Source organism: Corvus kubaryi, unplaced genomic scaffold (assembly GCF_017639235.1).
Source record: "Corvus kubaryi isolate FWS band 111438036 unplaced genomic scaffold, C.kubaryi_AGA036_p1.0 split2-37374, whole genome shotgun sequence".
NCBI lineage: Eukaryota > Metazoa > Chordata > Aves > Passeriformes > Corvidae > Corvus > Corvus kubaryi.
Window position 1 is genome coordinate 6,958,613 of NW_024582082.1, and position 10,087 is coordinate 6,968,699.

The window sequence follows — 10,087 nt, forward strand, 5'->3', positions numbered from 1 at the left end:
TGGCCAACGTGGTCTAGTGGAAGGTGTCCCTGGCCATGGCAGGAGGTTGGAACACAATGAGCTTTAAGGTCCCTTCAAACCCAAACCATTCTAAGACTTTATGATTATGTTGTTGTTCTTTTACAATATTCATGCCCTTACACATCACTTTTTTTTTGCATTAAAGCATAGCTCTGAAGTTAGAGGCTTTAGGAAATTTACCAGAACTTTAATCATAAAAGTTTCTCAAATCAGATATGCTGATAATTCAGCTGCTCAAGTTGTCATCGTTTTCTGATTTGAATGATTTATGAATGAGATAAGATGGTAATCGCATCCTGCACTTACTCATCTTCTTTATATAAGCCAGCTTTCTATCTGCCAAGAGAGAAGAGCTTGAATTCAAAGCCCTTTCCAGATAACAAGGGTCAAGCTCCCAAATTAACACCTTTAAAATGCATCCTCAAGTATTCTTGCTACTACTGAGTTCTGGGGTCTCCAGTTACTTTCTCCCTCTGAAGGAAATGCCTCATCTGTTGAACGAGACTAAATACTCGCTAATTGATGAAATGCTTTGTTTGCTTGAGGCTGAAAATGAGCCCATAAATGTAAATAATTTCCCCACTTCCCTCACATCAGATTTACTTTTTGAGATTATTTCCAATTTGTGACTAACAGATTTCTGTTATTTCCAGGAGAAGTTCTTCAGACCGCTTCACATAAAGGTAAGAACCTGTTTTTTCCATTCTATTATTGTCAGCCAGAGTCTCCAAAGGGAACTTGGAGCATAAGCTCTGGCACAGCAAGTCTGAGGACATTTAAAGCAAGCTGTAATTGCTGCAGATGTAAGTGATGTCCTAAACACTGATGCAATATCATATTTTTAAAAGATTACGAGAAGGTGGCTAGTAAACATTCTAATTGCCACCAAAGATAAAATTTGAGGTAGGGTGTAATTGTCAGTTCTTTTTAATGTTTTTTCCAGAGAAGCTTCTGTTGGTGATTGCAAAGTCTGGTCTTCAAATGACTGGCAATATAAAGAAAATTGTTAAAGTAGCTCTCTCTAAGTGTCCTACTTCCAAAGCAAAGAAAAATATATCACTCTCTGACTTAGATGGAATTGAATCAAATTCCAAATGTGGTCACATCCACCACTGACAGAAACTGGACCCTTTTAATTTCAAAGTTTCCAGCTATAATAGTTATGAAAACTGTCCTTATAACACTTCTTAAAGGACAGTATAAGAGGAAATCCTAAAAAGAATAAAAGAAGTTTAGATTTCCAGCGAAAAATGGCATATTCAATAGGATTTATTAACAGTTCTTTCAAGAAAGAAAAGCTCTCTTGTTGCAAACTAGAACACTGTATATTTTCCCTTCTTCTCCTAGAAACTAAGCTGTGCACATAATAACACCGAAATATTTATTCATGAACTAAAAAAGATTCCCACATGGATGTGCATGAGAAAAGTGGAGAAAGGTATGCAAAGGCTAGAAAAAATCTGCTACATTTTGAAGGTAAGCCTCTACTATTTGTTTGATTTGAGTTTCAAGTATTTTCTTGTAATTATCAATTTATCCAGGGTTTTTAACACCAGGTGATTTACCACTCTCATTTTTTAACAAAGAAATTATCACTCATTTTTAATTTTGAACCAGCTACAGCCCCAGGGAAGGAGACCAAGCTCTCTATCTCATGCACAAATTCATTCTTATGGAGACCACATCAATATAGTTCAGTTATACCTACAGTAATGAAGATTATTTATTAGGTGCAATTAATGATGACCTGTACAGCTTGTCCTTCAGGAAGGACAAGGCAATTAATAACAGAAAAGAGAGATCAGAAATACTACAGATAAAAGAATCTGTCTTTTGAATCCAAAAGAGAGAAAAACAGAGAAATTAAGAGGATAGAAAATAGGGTTTGCACGGACCAGTGGCCGAATTTCCAACAATAACTGTGTTTAGGTAATTCCCTGGAATAGAGAAGCAGGCTTTAGGAAGAAAACCAGATAAGCATCAATTTTCTATCTATTGCAGCTGCAGAATAAGCCATGTCTAAGTCTGTCATCCAACCAACACATGCTCCACGCTGCTGCAGCTGGGATTGTGCTGGGACTCAGCCAGTGTCCCACACTCCCTCACGGTCCCCAGGATTTGGTATTGTGAGAGAAATGTTTTTGACCTTCCAGACTGGCAGATGACTCCTCTGCCCCCCAAAAACAACACAGAAAAGTCTGCAATACTGTGAAAGTCAAAGAGAAATAGCTAATTACTAATGATTTCTAAAAATTGTGTGAAATGGTTTTGGGGGTGTGAAGGGCAGCATCCTACTCCATCCCAGTGAGCTGAGACAGAATGTGCAGGATCTGTAACTCATGCATCAGTACCTCCTTTTTACTCTTAGAAATCTTCATCCAACGACAAGAGATGCTTAGAGAAGGCAAAAACTAATTTCTCACAATTTAAAGAGAGTCTGCAAGAATTCCTGAGATGGGTCAATGAGAAGCTGGACTGCAGCATTGTCGGGAGAAGCGAGTTGGGTTTGTACCTGGATGGCAAATGCAGCTGCCGTGACCCCACCGAGGCTTGGGCTAGGAAAGAGTGGCCCAGGCAGTGAGGGGCTGGGTGGGAAGGGGAGGGGGAGATATGGCTGTTACAAAGCAGAGTCTTTGCTAATTAATGCAAATATTCTGATGCTAATTAATATTCGTTTTTGCTGGCTAATGCAAGGAAGCAAATTAAAACTGTACACAGCAATTAAAGCTTTGTATAACAAGCATGGTCAAGTGTCATCATTTATTTTGTGCAGTTATCGAATGTGAAGCGTCTTATGTCACCAGAGCTTTATGGTATAAGGATATATGCATGTGTGAGCATTGCACAAAAGGAACAGAAAACCCAACACTGACCCACGGACCAGGAGATCTAGCACAACCCCCAGGAGGGTGGAAGAGACCCAACACCCACCGTTCCATGTGCTTTAACCCCCAGAACAAAATTCATGCTTTTAGTTTTCACTGCTTTATGATGAGCTTTAACATGAACGTGACTTAATAAATCTTGAGGCTCCATGAGCTGCCACTGCGGCTGCAGTGTCTTCTTCCAATGCACTGGACAGACTTTGCTTTGAATTTTTCATGTTTTTTCACTATAGAGCATTTATACAGGTTATGACTAGATCCAAACCGGTGCTGAATCTCATGCTTTAGGAAAGATTCAGAGCATAATATTCCTTGTACAAGACCTCACATAGCTCTGTGTAAATCAGTATAAACTGGATACTAGATGCTGGTTTTTTACTAGGTATCTGTATTTTTGAAAAAGTCATAGAGACTTAAACGGGAAGAAGTTTTTAAAAATGCAGACTATCACAAGGTAGTGGTTAGCCAATTCTGGTCACGGCAATACCAGTACTCCTAGTCTACAATAACAACACCAAGATAACAAATAGAAAAGGTCATGGATGATGGGTCTCTCAAGGCGATGCTGATGCCTGTTCCCATGTGATTCACAGGCACCACAGATTTCAAGGGTTTTGTCCTCACACTTAGAAAAGATGGGGGAACCCAGACTTGTCTGAGTACCGACAGAACTATAATTTGTCATAAAATTGAGCCAAAAGACAATTGGCTTGTATAATAACAAATCTAGCTGACATCAATTAAAAATCCATAGTTCTTCTAAGCCCAGAAAAAAGGCTGGACCCAAATTTGAAACTACTGTGATAAAACATAAAGGAGTCATCAATTGATTTTCTAACTCTGAAATATGACAGATGTGTATTTGGTAGATGAATCTTACCTTGGTGCTTAGACCTTTGCTACCGCTGAACACACTTCACCACTCCCAATCACAGCCCAAGGTTGGTGAGTTTTGGACAAGGATTGGTGTTGAAAGTCACTAACAACCATGGAAATTCCTTGCTATGGCAGTATGATTTATCACACATTAAATCTTGTAAATTCATACAGACACACAAGCCAGAAGATTTGCACCTTCATTTCCCACCATGTCTGGATCACTAACCAACATCCCATCTAGACTGGAACATCAGAACTAATTTTTGCAACTGACAAAATAGTGGTAAGAGGAAGAAAGAGACACACCATTTATAAGGTATGTGGAGAAAAATATCTGTCCTATTGTCATGCTTCAGTCCCAACACAGGGAGTTTTCTATCATGCTCAGCCGGCCCTGAACCATCAGGCATCTCCAGGTTAAAACAGCAGCGGTGATAGGGTGGTACAGGTCTTGCTGTAGCTCTCTGCATCTTTTTGCATCCTAGGCAAGATAAGCACTTGGGAAACGCCCACATCACAGAGAACCTTGAAAACTGAAACAAAATGATAAATTGGGAAAGCTCAAAGCCTATGAAAACATCTGAGATCCCAACACAATCTGAATTGCAGCAGCGTTCTGTAGGGCCATATTCACACAGCCAGGTGAAGGATGAGTTCCTGTGATTGTGTGTGAAAGGATGGGACCTACACAAAGAAACCTGCTGAATTGCTGTCCTGAAATTCTTCACGGCACATATAGTAAATGCAACCAACTCCTGGCCTTCCACTCAGAGCAGCTGCTGAATAATACATTAATTTGCTCACATATTCAGCCCCACCTCAACTGCCAGAGGACTTTGAAAAATACTGGAAGATACCCAGTTTAAAAGTGGTTTGTTTAAGCCTAGTGTGTTTCTTTCTCAAAGTCACCATTTAATGTTATGTATCTGTGATCTCACCTTTGCCCTGGGGTTTTCCTCGAGGGCATGCAGCCCCCTGCCCTGGCCAGCCATTTCAAAGCACAACTCAGTTTAAAAAACAGAAAGAAACTGAAGAGCACTTAGTTTAATTCCATGAATCCTCAAGATGACCAAAGTGCTCCTGTCCAACCCTGTGAGAAAGAACAGATCAGCCCACAATATTTTCTGGAGCTGGCCTAAGGGTTTCACAAAATCCCACAGAATAAGAGATACTACTCCAGTCAGTGTTTGAACTGGGATGGTAAACAGAAGAGTCGCATTATCATCAGAAAGATATTTATTCTGCAGGAGTCCATGATTTTAAGGAGTTCTTGTCAAACAACATCTTTTTATTACTGCCTGTGGTCGGGTTGGCTGAGATTCAGTTGGGTTTTCCTGCTGAGCACCCACCCGCTCCAGCAGCTCCTCCAAGTTTTAACCTTAAAGTAATTCAGTTTAACTTAAAATTCCGAGCATGACATTTGGGCTTAGTATTCTACTGACTTGATCAGAAAGTCCTGTAGCACCTCCAGCATGACTCATATTTGGTTTTTTAAGTTCATAAAGAGGTGGGAAAAAAAACCCAACCACCTACTCACACTCTTACTATACCCACTCTTAAATTCAGGTCACTCCCCCTGTATAGATATTTATTTTTCCAGACATCTACTTGAAGTCGTTGCATCAAGGAAATGCAGAAAAGGAAACCAATTTAGAATTACATTTTGACCTTTCAAATTGGGTAGGCAGCAGCAGCATTTTCCTCACCAACTTTATGAATGCATTTATTTAGCATGTTTCCTGCACACATATGTTGACCTCTCACATAAAATCCTCAATATCAAAGCCATGCTCAGTTATTCCTCATGTTTTACAAGATGAAACAACCAAGCAAAGCTTATAAACAAGCATAAAAAATTATATGCCAGCACCCTGGTGTTTTTTCAGGCATCAGAGTATGTATAATGATAAAACAACCAAAGCTGGGAAAAGCTTTTAAAAATACTCTGATGAAGCCTATACTTAAAGCCAATGCTTCTATAGAAACAAGAAGAGACATAATTTAGGATGATTCCTGATACCATCCATCAATGTGAAGTTATGAGAAAAGGCTTGCACAAGTTCAACCCACAGGATTTGACCCAAAGGAAACATGGGCAGATAACTTCAGCATGTTATTCCCATTACTTTGTCACAGTGGAGAAATAAACCAGGCACTGAGGCTACAGTACCTGTTTACCATAGCTGAAATATTTGAAACTCCTTTTTTTTGTGTCTTAAGACGCAAAGAGCTGTTACCCACATCCTTGAGTCAAAAATGCTGTGAGCGGACAAAGAATATATTCTTATTAAAAGAAACCATAACCTTCAATAACAATAATAGCAGGACAGAATGGAAAATATTTTTAAAAACTCATATTAAAAAAAAGTCAATGGAAGAAGTAGCAAGTATTAAATAATTTGTTTGAGCTAACAGCATATCAGCAGTCCATAGACTGTAAGTCTGGTTATCACTGACAGTAACCTTATGTAAAAGGTATAAAAGAATTCATTTCCCAAAGATGTAAGACTTACAGAAACCCCATCCAATTCCAGTCAGAAACAATCCTGAACCAACCCTAATTCTCTATATCAAATTTCCTAAGTTATTTGAATCTTCATTCAGACTTTGAAGCTTTTCAAGTGCAATGCTCTAAATATTCTCAAAGGCAATAGAAAAAAAAAGAAATCTGGATCTAATATTCCCGGCAGCAGCACAATCTGGGTTCTAATAACTTCCATAAATACTGGGATCGCATGTCTTGAAGCATATTTTATCTGTGATATACTTCACATGCAAGGGCTTATAATTTTTATTATTTGAAATTAAATGTTTCTTCTCTGTCCTCACAACAGGGTCTAAGCTTTGGGTGCAGGACAGAACTCCCTAGGGATCTGAGTGCACTGTTAACCACCTACCACAAACAAACAACAAAAAGAATGGGAAAGCCCCGTCCCTGACTCCCCCTGCTATCTGTAACAGCATCATCCCTATTCTCTCCCCTGACTTGAGCAATCCTGCTTGCAGATAAGCAGGAGGCACATCCCATCCACCTCCCTACTGAGTCATCATGGATCCACTCTACATAAATTCAGACACATTATCCTGTCACAGTTCCCCCAGAACCTGCTGGCAAATTCAAATGTATCGCAATAATGGTTGCTCTTCCTGAACTTAAATGTTACCCTCAAAATTTGCATATTTCGAATAAATTGTGAAAAAAATGCAACAGTTAGAGCCAGAGGTACAAATTGTTTTTCTCATGTCCGGAAGGCTACTGGATGTATCTGGAAATTTCCAAAGTGCAACATAGGAATAAGCTTACCTTATTGCTTCTTTTTTCTTGCCAAGGTGCTACACAGAAGAGAGTCACTTGTGATCACTGACAGCCTGTAATGGAAGAGGTTTAAAAGGTATTTTAGCTTTAGAAAAGTTATAAAGGAAGATAGAAAATAAAACAGAAAGAGGTGTGATAGGCCGAGACCTCCCTCCCTAAGATGGAGGGGTGAGATAAGGCTGCGGTTGATGTGGTGGGAGCTGAGCACAGGCAGTGGTCATTGCTGCACCCCACTTCCTACCCCATCCAGAATTCATTCCCCAAAAGCACATAAAGTGAAATTAAAATGAGCTTACTTCAATTTTTGACATTAATGGAGAGCTGCTGAAAGGTTGGGGATGGATAACCCTGGATGAGGGACTCTGCATCCCAGGCGTGGTTCCTGCCTCCCCAAACCACACAACTGAGAGCAGGGAATCTCACTGCAGTGTCTGCCTTGTTCCCATCCTCTGCCAGGCTGTGAATGCAGGGTAGGCTCAGGCCCATAGTGTCAGGTCTGGTTTGCAGACTGGCAATCCAGTAGAAAGTATAACATGATTTCCAGGAGCTCAAATGAGCTTCTCATTCTGTGATCTCACTAGGATTCAAATCAATCACATCCTTTTTCCAGTTGTTACTCACTGAGCATCTCAGTTCTAGAGAATACATTCCTACCCAGTAGCTCCTGCCACTGTGCCTTTCCAGTTAAGTGAAAAAGCATTAAAATGCAATGCTAAGCACTAACCAGTTGCTCCAGAGCCAACATTATTTATTTGCAAGGCAGTTTAGCTCTAGTTGATCAATTTAACAATGCCCATAGCAGGTAGTTACACACCTGGAGGTGATGGTCAGGTGGAAAGCTTTGCCCACAACTGACACTTGCAGAAGCTGCACAGCTGCTCTCCCTTAAACACCACCACCATCAGGCCCAGCTTTAGCAAGCATCAAGGCTTGTTCCCAGCAGTTTGTACAGGTGCTGTTTCACACCTGGTGCAGATCCCTGTTGTGCTAACAAAACAGTAGCTCTCAATAGTAAAATTCCATTTTAATTTCCACCCTATTTTAATGAAATATTAGTTCCAGTTTTTATGTGTAAATCCTGGCCTGGCTTAGAAACAGAGCTACTAGCCTGCAGCAAACGGCAGGACTGGGAAAGGACAGGACTGACCTCTCGAAGGAAGAGCAGAGCTTCTTCTGTCAGCCCTGCGGAAAGTTCCTTCACCATCCACTGTCCCTTTGCACCACACCACTTTGCCTCTGAATTATTTACTTCTGTCAGAAGGGTTAAAAATTGTTTTGTCGGTAACAAACCAAGCCAACCACAGGGTCCACATGGCAGGTGAGCAGTGCTCTCAAACAAGTTAGACTCCTTAGGCTCCATTCTGCCGTGCTTTGATGTGCTGAATACAGGTCCCAGGTGTATTTCCACTGCAAGGTGCCTCAAATCCCACCCACACCCTCTTCAGCTCAGGGAAACCCCACTGTGAGTTATAAAAGCTGCTGGAAGTGTAAAATATCCTGTATTTACTCCAGGTAACATGCCAAGGAAACAAGGTCACTTGTTTCTCCTACCCCTCTCCAAAGGATATTGCGTCAACTAACTGTGTAGACTGAGCACAACTATTTGATACTTTGGCTTGTTCTGTGGAAAATAACTTTTTTCAGTTTAGGAATCCACAACAATCACTTCGTCCTTTCACCCAGCCATGGCTCAGGGCACCACAACAAGCTGGCCGCTGCTGCCACTGCCAAGCACCGCACAGGCTCTTTGAAGGCACTTAAGGGATGAGCGTCACTCACAAGTGAGAATTCAGCATTTTATTAATGAGGAGTTTGTTTTAATAACACTTGGCATATTTTAAATTGTTTTTTGGCTTCCTGGTTTTTCAGATTTGTTTGGAATTTTTTTTAACAAAAATGCTTTTAATAAAGGAAAGTTGGTTTCTAGGAAACAATTCAGTCCTGGAGTGGCCAAGCAGTTGGACTAGATGATTACTGCAGGTCCCTTCCAGCTGAATGATTCCAATAATATCTTCCTCCCAAGCTCCAAATGCTCCTTCTCACACTATCGTGGTGCTCTGGCCAGCAGCTGGCCCAGCTGGACAGGATCAGCTTCCCAGTTCCCTGCACGGCTCTCGAGCCACACTTGCAGCTACGTGGCAGCCTGAGCACGAGCTGGTGGCACGTACAGAGGACAAGCAGGGGACACCTCAACGGTGGCTTCAGAGCCAGCCATGGTCAAGCCTGGGCTAGGGGAACTGTTTGACAGTGCTGTCTCTGAAGAATTTCCAAAATTATTATTTTCCATAGGATTAAACCCAAGTTGCAAACTCATTGTGACTTAACAAAACAGAATTTAGATGGGTCAAATGTCCAGGTAACAGGGGCTGTTATGTATTAATAGCTTAGGAAGTTTTTCTGATAACACAAGTGTGGCTGGGTAAATCCTTTCTTTGAGAAAGGGATTTCTTGGCCATCTCTGAGGTCTAGGACACATAAGGGATTTAACCTGACAAATATTTAGAAAAAAAGTAGAATTAGCACAGTGCTGCTAGGGCAGCTCTGGGGGGGTTCACAGGACAGAGGCCCTTCTGAAATATGAGGTGCAGCTGCTCAGCCCTGCCGGGCTCGGTGGGTGTTAGCCAACTCCCCAATCACCTCGGTTGCACAACTGGCTCCACGCACCCAGGTCTTGACACTGAGAAGTGCTGAGCTGTGTAACTGATGGGGTGGAAGATGCAATTGCCTTTATCTGTATATCGAGCCCCAGAGCTGTGCTGGGGCATTTCTTAGAGAATATGTAGTGCCTGATGATGGTTTCTTCATGCAGCAACATCCCATGTTGCACTACCTTTAGGCAAGAATTCTTAGAGACAAAAATCTTCCTGGCCTGTTTTATCTGCTGTCAGCTCTTGCAGTAATTTTTATGCTGGTTCAGTAAAAACCAGATAGCTGCCACAGAACAGCCATGAAAAGTGAAGAAGAGGTTTGTTCACAGTTAAGCGGA

General features: G+C 41.2%; 1 protein-coding gene and 1 long non-coding RNA gene across 2 annotated transcripts in view; one reads left to right on the top strand and one right to left on the bottom strand.

The window, feature by feature from the left end:
* Positions 1-7,161, bottom strand: part of ACSL6 (acyl-CoA synthetase long chain family member 6) — a 104,081-nt gene extending 96,920 nt beyond the window's left edge. Inside the window, exon 1 of the mRNA XM_042014505.1 lies at positions 7,090-7,161. The gene's annotated coding sequence lies outside the window, so the exon portion shown is untranslated. The remainder of the gene's footprint in view (positions 1-7,089) is intronic.
* LOC121658079 lies at positions 374-2,764 on the top strand. The gene is made up of 4 exons (XR_006013839.1): positions 374-587; positions 675-704; positions 1,369-1,497; positions 2,390-2,764. It is a non-coding gene; the product is annotated as an uncharacterized LOC121658079 (long non-coding RNA).
* Positions 7,162-10,087: the final 2,926 nt, after the last annotated feature.